Source organism: Kogia breviceps, chromosome 6 (genome assembly GCF_026419965.1).
Source record: "Kogia breviceps isolate mKogBre1 chromosome 6, mKogBre1 haplotype 1, whole genome shotgun sequence".
In the NCBI taxonomy this organism is placed as follows: Eukaryota; Metazoa; Chordata; class Mammalia; order Artiodactyla; family Physeteridae; genus Kogia; species Kogia breviceps.
This window is the reverse complement of record NC_081315.1, coordinates 146,554,237-146,566,955: the sequence shown is the minus strand read 5'-3', so window position 1 is coordinate 146,566,955 and position 12,719 is coordinate 146,554,237.

Below are 12,719 nucleotides of genomic sequence, written 5' to 3'. Positions count from 1 at the left end.
TACTAAAACCCAAACCAAACCCACCAATTCCAGCACCCCCCGCCCCACATCGTGTTTAATCTCAGGAAGTTTTGAGCTCTCAGTGGTGAGGTCCTGCACGTCTACTGTGATGGCGTTTTAAAGTTTTGGGGCCCAGTACCTGTTGCTCAAATATAAGAAATTCAGTCGATTTGCAAGTTCTGGCTATCCTACAGATGGCCCCCAAACAGCATCGTTCTTCAGTTTCTGACGCCCTGAGTGGAGAGATGTCCACGGCCAGAGCCCAGGTCCCAGGCAGAGCCTCTTCTTGGGGACGTGGGATAGGAGTTGGGGTCCCTTCCTACCACCCCCGGGTGTCTCAATGGGTCTGGAGCCCCCGTCGCCGCACCAGTGGGTGCAGAGAACAGGACCACAGCCCAGGCCTCCCCCACTTTCTCCAGGGCCCCCTCACCTGGGTGGGTGGAGGAGCCCGCCGTCACCCCTGCTGCGCCCTCTGCACCACCCCCCAGCTGGGCCCGCCCATCGCAGGAACCACCAGGATGTCTGCAAAGATGTTTCATTCCAATTATTTACAGGTTGAAACATGGTGATGACACCGTCGTTAACTGGCAGTTCCAGTATTTTCCTCTGTATTCCGAGACGCACGTTTCTGCGATGTCCAGGCTAAGACCTGTGCCACGAGGTGACCAAATGCCGGTGCCGGCCAACAACTGTGGCAAATGACATTCCTGGCATCTGTGGTGACGGGTGAGACGATGAACCAAATTAACAAAACAGAGCATACGTTTTTATTGGAGAAAAGTTTTGTGATAAGCAAGTAACGAGCAAGCCTCCAAGCATAAGATGGAGCTGCCCGCTGAGCAGATCCGCCTCTGTGGTCAGCTGTGAAATTGGGCTTTTTCCCCCTGGCGCCCGTGAAGGACCGCAAGGGCGGGGCGTCCCGGGCTTCAGAGCCACCAAGTGGTGGAGACGGCGGCGCGAACGGGATCTGTGGCTTCGCCCAAACCCGCGCCGCCTTAGACCCTCGCGGGCAAGAAGTGATTTTCACCAATGCGTCTGCTACTCACGCTGGAATCTCATCTTTATTATAATTCATGTCATAGGGAATTATTACACAACAGTTAAACCCCCATTTTGACTTCCTGAAGATACATTATTGTGGGTTTAAGTACCTTTTTCTGTAGTATCTACAGAATTGGAAACATTTTAATGTAGAGAATCCACGTGCCGAATGTTTATTCATTTTCCCAGCGTATCAAAATGCACTGCCAGGGCTTCCCTGGTGGCGCGGTGGTTGAGAGTCTGCCTGCCGATGCAGGGGACACGGGTTCGTGTCCCGATCCAGGAAGATCCCACATGCCGTGGAGCGGCTGGGCCCGTGAGCCGTGGCCACCGAACCTGCGCGTCTGGAGCCTGTGCTCCGCAACGGGAGAGGCCACAGCAGTGAGAGGCCTGCGTACCGCAAAAAAAAAAAAAAAAAAGGGCCAAAGACCTTAACAGACACCTCACTGAAGAAGACATACAGATGGCAAATAAGCACATGAAAAGATGCTCCACATCGTATGTCATCAGAAAAATGCAAGTTAATACAAGATCCCACTTCACACCTGTCAGAACGGCCACAATCCAGGACACTGACAGCGCCACGTGCTGGCGAGGATGTAGAGCAACAGGAACCCTCATCACTGCCGGCGGGAACGCCGCATGCTGCAGCCACACTGGGAGACAGGTTGGTGGTTTCTTACAAAATTGAGCATGCTCTCACCATACAACCCTGCAATCATGCTCCTTGGTAATCGTGCAAAGGAGTCTGAAACTTATGTCCTGCGCACAGAGATTTATTAGAGCAGCTTTATTCATAATTTCCAGAGCTTGGAAGCAATCAAGGTGTCCTTCAGAAAGTGAATGGATGAATAAACTGTGTACCTCCAGACAATGGAATATTACTCAGCCCTAAAAAGGAATGAGCTCTCAAGCCATGAAAAGACATGGAAGAACCTTAAATGCATATCACTGAGTGAAAGAGGCCGATTTGAAAAGGCTGCAGATTGTGTGATTCCAACTATATGACATTCTGGAAAAGGAAAAACTATGGAGACAGAAAAAGATCAGTGGTTGGAGGGTAGGAAGGGGTGAACAGGTAGAACACAGAGGACTGTTAGGGCAGCGAAACTACTGCGTGTTGACGCTATAATCGAGGACCCACGTCATCGTACGTTCATCCAGACCCACAGAATGTACAGCACGGAGAATGAACCGCAGTATAAACTTGGGGTGATGATGCCACGTCAGCAGAGGCTTGTCAGTCGTAACACACGTACCCCCTGGTGCGGGGTGTTGATGGTGGGGAAGACAGGGCGTAGATGGAAGGGTCTCCTCCTTCCTGTCAATTTTGCTATGAACCTAAAGCTGCTCTTAAAAAAAAGTATTTTTTTAAGTAAAAATGATGTTAGGTTGAACTCCCAAAGAAATTATTAATATTTTCCATTTTTGATCTATAAAAGCAGTAGATTCATGTAATTTAGCCGATTAAAATAGAGTTTGGTCTTTAAAAAAAATACACAAACTTCTGGCAAGTCTGTCCATTTTTGTTTGTTTGTTTGTCTTAATGAAAAACGCGAACAATAGCTATCTGGAATGAGAAGGGCGTTAACAGTAGTTACGGATCGTGAGGGGTTCTGTGAGCGCTCGTGTCCGTCTTGTTCTAGTACCAGATGAAGGGAGTGACTGTCTAGGAAAGCAGGCCTCTGCGATGGAGTGTGCCCGAGAGGCTCTGAGTCTCCACCTGGGCTGGGGACAGCAAGGCCACCCACGCCGGAGGAGCGGGACACCGGCAGGCCACGCAAAGGGGCAGGGATGTTGTCCTGAGAGACAGGGCCACCTGAGGCAGGAGTGGGAGGTCAGGAGATTTCTGGAGACGGATGTGGGACCCGGCCCCTCCCCCCCCAACCCCCACCCCCACTGCCAGCCCAGGACACAAACATTGGGTCTATAGCACCCGCAAAACTTTGGAGAGAAATTAAAGAAGACCTGAAAATTGGGAAAGCTATATCATATTCATGGTTTAGAAGACTCGGTATTGTTAAGATGTCAGTTATCCCCCAAACTGATCTATAAATTCAATGCCATCTAAATCAAACCCCTGACAGGACCATTTCTTTTTTTAGAAATTGACAAACTGACTCTAAAATTTAAATGGAAATGAAAAGGATGTAAAATAGCCAAGAAAATCTTAAAGAAAAAAGGAGGAAAGTCGGAGGGCCTACACTCTGTGGTTTCAGGACTTATTTATTATAAAGCTACAGAAATTAGGACAATGGAATATTACTCAGCCATAAAAAGAAATGAAACTGAGTTGTTTGTAATGAGGTGGATAGACCTGGAGTCTGTCATACAGAGTGAAGTAAGTCAGAGAGAAAAAAACAAATACCGTAAGCTAACACATATATATGGAATCTAAGAAAAAAAAATGTCATGAAGAGATTAGTGGTAGGACAGGAATAAAACACAGACCTACTAGAGCACGGACTTGAGGATATGGGGAGGGGGAAGGGTAAGCTGTGACGAAGTGAGAGAGTGGCATGGACATATATACACTACCAAATGTAAATTAGATAGCTAGTGCGAAGCAGCCACATAGCATAGGGAGATCAGCTCTGTGCTTTGTGACCACCTAGAGGGGTGGGATAGGGAGGGTGGGAGGGAGGGTGAGGCAAGAGGGAAGAGATATGGGAACATATGTATATGTATAACTGATTCACTTTGTTGCAAAGGAGAAACTAACACACCATTGTAAAGCAGTTATACTCCAATAAAGATGTTAAAAAAAAAAAGAAATTAGGACAGTGTGGTTTGCTGTAAGGAACTCAATCACGAGTCCAGAAATAGACCAACACAAAAGCAAATCAATTGATTTTACATAAGCTGCCAACGCAATTCAGTGGGGAAAGGGAAACATTTTAAACACACAGTGCAGGACCCACTGGGATCTGTATGGAAATGAGCCCTGGCTGCTACCTCACAGTTTGCAAATTAATTCAAGGTGGAACATAGGCCTTGATGTCAAAACTAAAGTTACCGAACTTCCAGAGGGAGAGAGTTTTATCCCCCAGGTTGTCAAAGGTTTCTAGATAAGAAACAAAAACCATGCCCCATAATAGAAAAAAAATGGATACATTAGACTTCATTAAAATTAGCATTATCTGCTCATCGAAAGGCAAATTCAGTAAATAAAAAGCCAAGCAAATTGGGAGGAAAATATCACAAAACACGTATCTGGGAAAAGACGTGTATCCAGAATATACAAAGAGCTCAAAAGAACTCGTGAAATCAACGAGGAAAAGATGAACACCGCAATTTAAACAGAAGCAAACCATTTAAACAGACAATTCACAGAAGTACCTATATGAATAACCAATCATCACATGGACAGATGCCCAATATCACTAGTCAGGTGAAATGTAAGTTGAAACAACATGAACCAAAACAGCGAACATTGAAAAGGCAGGATGTTGGGAACGGGAACTGTCTCCGGCAGTTCCGAGAGTGGCCGTCAGGACAGCCACTTTGGGAAGCGGTTTAGCAGTTTCAGATAAAGTTAAACACCCCCGGCCCCAGCCATCACCCAGCAGTTCCATCCCAGACACATTCCCAGAGAGCACTGCGCTGGGCCACAGCAGCGCTCGGCAGGGATGTCCAACCGGAAACGGCCCAAGCACCTGCCCCGCCAGGACGCATGGACAAACCAGGGCCTCGGCCCGAGCCGCCTGCTGGCCGTGGAAAAGAATGGCGCGCTGACTGATAAACGGGGTGGACCTCACCGGCTCGTTTAACGGGAGAAGCTGGGTGAGAAAGTCCACGTGCCGTGTGAGTCCCTCTAATGGACTGGCCGGGTACAAGGCAGGGCTCTGCTCATTTCCGGAAGCTTCTTCTCTTTTATGGTTCCTGCCGCTCCTCTTACTCCTTAGAGGTTTCCCTTGTAATTGTCCATTACAACGAGCGGTTGTAATTTCTTACTTTCCATACTTCTGTCATCTTGCTTTTTAAGAAAAAATTGATCAGCTAGTGGGATTATCCATTTTATTTTTTGAACAACCGTATTCTGCATTTATATATTTCTTCTACCATTGTAAAATTTTCTAACCTTTTAATTTTTTTAATCTGTATTATTTCTGCTTTCTGCTTCCTTTTACTGTTATCTCGGTAAATTTAAAAAATAGAGTATGTAGGTTATTATTTCTTTCTTCTATAATTAATGCAACTTTTTAATTGAATGAAAGATTCTTTAAATTCTATAGTACTTCACAATTTTCACAATTTCCCCACACATGATTTCATATAATCCCATAATAACCCTTTTTTCCCCCACCCCGATCTTGCCCCTCTCCCCTCCCTCTCCCCACTGGTAACAGCTAGTTTGTTCTCTAAATCTGTGTGTCTGTTTCTGTTTTGTTATATATATTTGCTTGTTCTATTTTGTAGATTCCACATATAAGTGATATCATAGTATTTGTCTTTCTCTGTCTGGCTCAGCATAATACCCTCCAAGTCCATCCATGTTGCTGCAGATGGCAAGATTTCGTTCTTTTTTATGGCTGAGTAATATTCCATCGTGTATATGTACCACATCTTCTTTATCTCTTCATCTGTTGATCGACACTTAAGTTGCTTCCATGCCTTGGCTATTGTGAATAATGCTGCTATGAATATTGGGGTGCACATATCTTTTCGACTTAGTGTGTCTGTTTTTTTCAGATATATACTCAGGAGTGGGATTGCTGGGTCATATGGTAGTTCTATTTTTAGTTTCTTAAGGACCCTCCATACTGTTTTCCACAGTGGCTGCACCAATTTACATTCCCACCAACAGTGCACAAGGCTTCCCTTTTCTCCACATCCTCACCAATGTTTGTGTTCTTTTTCATAACAGCCATTCTGACAGGTGTGCCGTGATATCTCATCGTGGTTTTGATTTTAATGCAACTTTTTAAAGCTGTGAATTTTACTGCACTCTTCTATTTTCACTGTTCTCTAGAAATTCTGTGCTCTGTACCTAGCTTCTCTTTGGCTCCAGAGAGAGGCTTTGCCATTTCTGGGCGGAAACACTTTTTTCTCCTAGTTTCCATGCAACGTGATCAAGCAAGTCGCTTGTCCGCGGTGCCCTGCTGTCTCCTTTGCGGCCTGCTGGGTGGGCCATTTGAGCACCTCTCCTGTGAGTGCCTGGATTACCTTCTGGGCTTGGTTGTTGAGAGTTAGGGACAGGGTGGGTCCATTTCACTAACGTGACCCCAAGTAAGAAGAAAACTCGTTACACCGCCTGGGGGACCTCATGCCACAGAAGATCTACTCTCCACCCCAGTTACCGTTTTCTCCTTCCCAGCACCCATTTCCAAAATTAAACCATGGGGGAAAGGGTGTCTCCAGGCAGATCTCCCAAGACACCAACTGCGTCCTTTCGGGGGGAGGGGGGGGCCGTACACACACATACGTGCACACGGGTGCCTGATTGCTTTAGCGAGAGTCACGGGGACACCTGGACCCAGGCGGCTGGCCCCTCTCCCTGTAGCCTCCTCAGCTCTTGAGTCCCCGCAGGGCTGCACCTCTACCAGCGACACACACCAGCCAGGTCTTAACTCTGTCCTGTGTCCCAGCCTTCTTATTTTCAGGCTCAGAGCACCTTTCCGAAGAACGCTTACAATGCCGGGCCCTGACGGGAGCGCTCTTGAACACCGAGCACACGTCACACGTCTGAGCCCCACTCAGGCCCAGGGAGGGCCCACTGCCCGGCCGCTCCTCTGGCCTCCAGCCGCGCGGCCCTGGAGGCTGCCGTCTGGAGCGTTTATCTGCGCGCGTTGTGAAAATGACAGTCACGTGGTCTGCGTGGATTCAATCTCCACGGCTGATCAGAGAAACTAATTATAGGTTGTTTTACTAAACGATTTCAGGGGAAAACCAAAAAATGTTATTTTCTTACCAATAAGCCAGCTAACTGCGTGTAAAGTCTTATCATCCTGCGTGGGGCACATGTTTTATTCAAGAATCAGTATTTTAAACAGAATTGGCAGGTGTCAGCCGCCTCCTGTGAGATCAGAATCACCGGAGGTCAGTTCTGGTTGGACAGCGGCCTGGGCAGCGTCTCCCCGAGCCCTGGGGGGTTATTGAGGCCCTGGCTGGCCTGTGGGCGGCTGAGATGAAAGAAGGGCCCCCGGGGCCGGACACGGCAGCCCCCATCCTGTAACAGACAGCCTCCCACCCTCATCTGCACAGCCCCGCCGGGACGCCCTCCCACTGACCTGTCCGGGAGCCGCCAGCCTCTCTTCTCGAGATCCCCCTGGCCCACCGGGAAGGGGGTCTTGGTACTCACGCATGGCCTGCCCTCCGCCCCCAGCACAGCTGGTTAGTTCGGATCCTAAGACGCTGGAAGTCTGAATGGAAAGGACCGGGCAGCTGGCGGGCACTAATGTAACAACAAAACCAGTTCGGCCTTTGCCCCTCAGACCCCCGGGATTTCTTGGGTGATGAGTGTCTTCTGTGACCCATAACCAGCTCCTTCCGAGCACAGCTGAGTTTATGCCCGTGAGGCGACGCCGCTGGGGCTGCGACAGCGTCAGGACAGGGGTCGGTCACTAGAAAAGCCAAGTGACCAGAGTGGGAACGCTCAGCCCCCCAGCCCCGGGCCTCCGGGGAGGGGACGGGGCTGGACACGGGGTCAGAGCTCCTGCATGGGGAGACTGGAGGGCGCCAGGCTGGTGAACGCGAGGCGCCGCCGGGAGGGTCACGGCGGAGAGCGAGTGGAAGGGAGCCCCTCCATGCCTCCCCGGCAGCCCCCGCCCCATACTGGGCTCTTCCACGGGTCCTGAGCTGCGTCCTCTATCATGAACAAGTCCATACATTTCCCCGAGATCTGTGACTCGTTCCAGTGAATCAGTGAACCAGAGGAAGCGGGGGAACCACCGGATTTTCCACTGCCGGGAGGAAGTCCCACGTGGTAGCGGGGCCCGCGTACAGGGGGCGCTGGAGGGGGCGCGGCCCCGCGGGACGCAGCCCCACTGTGGGCGGTGCTGGCTCGGGGGAGGGGCATCCGGACGCTGGAGGACGCGCGGGGCCCGCGAGGGATGCCCGGCCTCCACGCCCCGTCACCACCTCTCTCTGTGCCTCTGCCAGCCTCCTTCCGTCTCTATCTCCGCGTCGCTGTGTGTCTCCCTCTCTCCTGTCCCTCCCTTTCACAGGGGGCCTGAATGAACCCCCACGTCAGGCCCGGGGTCCTTCTGACCCCGCTGCTCTGGAGCTCGAGCGCGGCTTGCTTTGCGGCTTGGTCAGGCCCCGGCCCGCCCCGCCCCGTGCCAGGCCCTGCCGGCGGGGCCCTTACGAGCTGCAGAGTGGGGGGGCCCACAGGCAGCCCCCCGCAGGCAGGAGGGACCCTGGGTGCGGCCCTTGGGCCAGCAGCAGCCCGAGGCGTTTCCAGGACGTGACGGTGTGACTCACCCGAGCCGGAGACCCCGCTCCCCCAGCCCCGCCCCCCCACAGCGGGCGGGCCTCCCCCGAAAACACTGCTCCGGATGTCCGTCCCAAACGTGCTTCCAGAACACGGAGGGGGCAGTGGCTTTGCATGGCCCGAAAGGAAGCGTCAGAGAGCAGACGGGGCGTGCGAAGGCTGCTCCCACATCGACAAAGGTTAAGTGTACAAACACATCGATTTTAATAAGAGGTATGAAATACGGAAGGGTACACGTCGTATGAAAACCTCTTCAGCCACACGTGCCCACGGGTTCCCACAGGCTCTGCTCCGAGAGCGTCCAGTGAACACAGACGGGCCAGAGACAAGCCGCCTCCCCCGAGACGGTTCTGTGACCTGCGATCCCGGAGGCCCGAGCGACTCCGCGTGGCTGGGCCCTCGGGTCAGTTGACGCCAGGGACACGCGGGGACCCGGCAGGAGGTGGGGACGGGGCGCAGTGGCAGCGGGGGACCCACTCGTCTCCATGTCCAGGGCCCAGACGCCGAGTCTTGCTGGCTCATAGCATCTGGATTAGCGGAGAAGTGCGGTCTTCCAACTTGACCTTAATCCCGCCAAGGTCAGGCGCTCTCCTCACTCTCACCCCAGTGCAACCCCACAGGGGGAGCCAGGCTCGCCCGCGGACGGTGGGGCCCCTCACCCAGCCACCGCCCGTGACACAGACTTTCCCCCTTTATTCTACTTTGGTTGAGGCTAAGCCTTCCAGAGCCAACTTCCAAAAGCACGGCTGTGCCCCCAAGTCAGGGACGCCACGGGCAGGACGATGTGGGCCCCCCAGGCGCCACCAGCATCCCAGAGAGAAGATCTGCCGGGAAGCTGCATCCGAGGGCAGCACAGCGACGCCTGGTCCTGGGGTAAGAACAGAGGAGGCCCCCCCCAGCCCCCCAGCCCCCCAGCCCTGACGTCGGTGTTACATGAGCGCCACACACGCTGCTAAAGCGAACGGGGTACGAACGTCCCTCAAGTCCACGGCGGTCACAAAACAGACGATACGTGAAAAGCGTTTAAAAGAGGCAGTAACTTGGTCGCCTCCAAGAATGGGGTTGTGCAGCCCCAGGGCCCTCAGAGAGGAACGGGTGGCCATTCCCACGGAGCCGACCAGCCGGGGCACCGGCCACAAGGCCCGGCCAACCATCCACACGGCCACGTGACCAACGTGGTTCCAGAAGCATGGGATCAAGCCCCGGGGCATGATTCATCTTCACGGCAAGGGACACAAAGTAAATACCGTTTTTAGACTGATGAAGGTTATTCAGAAAGGACCGAGTAATTCAAATGCACTTTCTCTTCAGATACGTGGATTCCGAGAATGAATGCCGCGGATGGATTGTGAGGGTCGACGCGCTTCTGTGGCGTGCAAGCCTCCGGGCTGAGTGTTTGCGGCCCCAAACTCTTCTGTTGACATCCTGCCTCCTGCATTTGGAGGCAATTGGAGGTGGGGCCCCCGGGAAGGGCTTGGGTGCTGCGGGCAGCGGCCCCGAGACCAGACCAGTGCCGTCTCAAGAGGAGGGAGCGAGTTGGGACTTCCCTGGGGTCCAGTGGCTAAGACGCCGCAGGGGGCCCGGGTTCAATGCCTGGTCGGGGTACTAAGATCCCACAAGCCGAAAAAAAAAAAAAAAGAAAGAAAGAAAGGAGGGGACCAGCATGGGAGGAGGTCTGTTCACATTATCGTGCCAACACGTAAGGTCAGGTCTGTGCAAGTCCACTTCCGTGAAGCTTGAGGAAGCTGATTTATGGGGTGAAGGGTCGGGAGGAGGGCAGCCCTCAGGGGGCACAGACTGGGAAGGGGCAGGGGGCCAGTGCTCCCTGTGTGCCCTTGTGAGCCCGGTGTGTGCCCGGTGAAAGCATAAAGGATACTGGTCTGCAGTTTCCTTGTGGTGTCTTTGTGCAGCTTTGGTTCAGGGTAATGCTGGCCTCAAAGAATGAGTTAGGAAGTGCTCCCCCCTCTTAAATTTTTCGGAAAAGTTTCAGAAGGATTGGTATTAGCTCCTCTTTAAATGTTTGGTAGAATTCACCAGTGAAGCCATCAGGTCCAGTTTCTTTGTTGAGAGGTTTATCATTGTTGTTATTACTGATTCAATCTCCTTACTAGTCATATATCTATTCTTATTTTCTATTTCTTCATGATCCAGTTCTGGTAGGTATTGTATTTCCAGGAATTCGTCCATTTCACCTAAATTATCTAATTTGTTAGTGTACAGTTGTTCAGTGTGCTCTTATAATCCTTTTTATTTCTGTAGCATTAGTTTTAATGTTTCCACTTTCGTTTCTGATTTTAGTAATTTGAGCTATTTTTCTTTGTCCATCTAGATAAGATTAATTATGTTGATCTTTCCAAATAACCAACTTTCGGCTTTACTGATTTTCTCTATTGTTTTCCTATTCCTTATTTCATTTATTTCTGCTCTAATCTTTTTTTATATATAAATTTATTTTTAAAAAAAATTTTTGGCTGAGTTGGGTCTTTGTTGCTGGGCGCGGCCTTTCTCTAGTTGCGGCAAATGGGGGCTACTCTTCGTTGCCGTGCACGGGCTTCTCATTGCGGTGGCTTCTCTTATTGCAGAGCACAGGCTCTAGGCGTGCGGGCTTCAGCAGCTGTGGCTCGCGGGCTCTTGAGCCCAGGCTCAGTAGTTGTGGCGCACGGGCTTAGTTGCTCCACAGCGTGTGGGATCTTCCTGGACCAAGGCTCGAACCTGTGTCCCCTGCACTGGCAGGCGGATTCTTAACCACTGCGCCACCAGGGAAGCCCTAATCTTTATTTTTTTCTTCTGCTAGCTTTGATCTAGTTTGTTCTTCTTTCTCTAGTTCCTTAAGTTAGTGTGCGGATTTGAGATTTTTCTTGTTTTTCAATGTGTTTATAGCTGTACATTTCCCCTAAACACCACTGTTGATGAGTCTATTACTTTTGGTAAGTTCTGTTTTCTCTTTTACTCATTTTGAATTGTTTTCTAATTTCCCTTTTGATTTATTCTTTGATCCATTGGTTCTCTAATTTCCACAAATATAGGAATATTCCAATTTTCCTTGTGTTATTGATTTCTAACATCATCCTGTTGTGGTTGGAGGAGATAATTTTTTATGTTATCTAGTCTTTTAAATCTATTGAGACTTAATTTGTGGCTTAACATATGATCTAGCCTGGAAAGTGTCTCATGTGCACTTGAGAAGGATGTGTATGTTGTTGTCATTGGGTGGAGTGTTCTGTGCACATCTGTTAGATCTGGTTGGTTTACTGTGTTGCTTATGTCCTCTATTTCCTTATGTATCTTCTGTCTGGTTGTTCTATACAATGTTATGAGTGGGGTTCTACAACTGTTGTTTTAGAACTCTCTATTTCTCCCTTCAATTTTGTCAGTTTTTGCTTCATATATTTTTTCATTGGAGTATAATTGCTTTACAATGTTGTGTTCGTTTCTGCTGTAAAGTGAAGTGAATCAGCAATACGTATACCTACATCCCCTCCCTCCCACCCCCCATCCCACGCACCTAGGTTGTCACAGAGCACCAAGCTGAGCTTCCTGTGCTTTATAGCGTGTTCTTGCTAGCTATCTATTTTACGCATGGTAGTGTATATATGTCAATCCCAATCTCCCAATTTGTCCCACCCTCCCCTTCCCCCCATGTCCACATGTCCATTCTCTACATCTCTATTCCTGCCCTGCAAATAAGTTCATCTGTATCATTTTTCTAGGTGCCACATATATGCATTAATATATGATATTTGTTTTTCTCTTTCTGGCTTACTTCACTCTGTATGGCAGACTTTAGTCCCATCCACATCTCTACAAATGACCCAATTTCGTTCCTTTTTATGGCTGAGTAATATTCCACTGTATATACGTACCACATCTTCTTTATCCATTCATCTGTTGTTGGACATTTAGGTTGCTTCCATGACCTGGCTATTGTAAATAGTGCTGCAATGAACATTGGGGTACATGGGTAATTTTGAATTATGGTTTTCTCAAGGTATATGCCCAGTAGTGGGATTGCTGGGTCATATGATAGCTCTATTTTTAGTTTTGTAAGGAACCTCCATACTGTTCTCTACAGTGGCTGTATCAGTTTACATTCTCACCAACTGTGCAGAAGGGTTCCCTTCTCTCCACACCCTCTCCAGCATTTAATGTTTGTAGATTTTTTGATAATGGCCACTCTGGTGTGAGGTGACACCTTATTATAGTTTTGATTTGCATTTCTCTAATAATTAGTGATGTTGAGCATCTT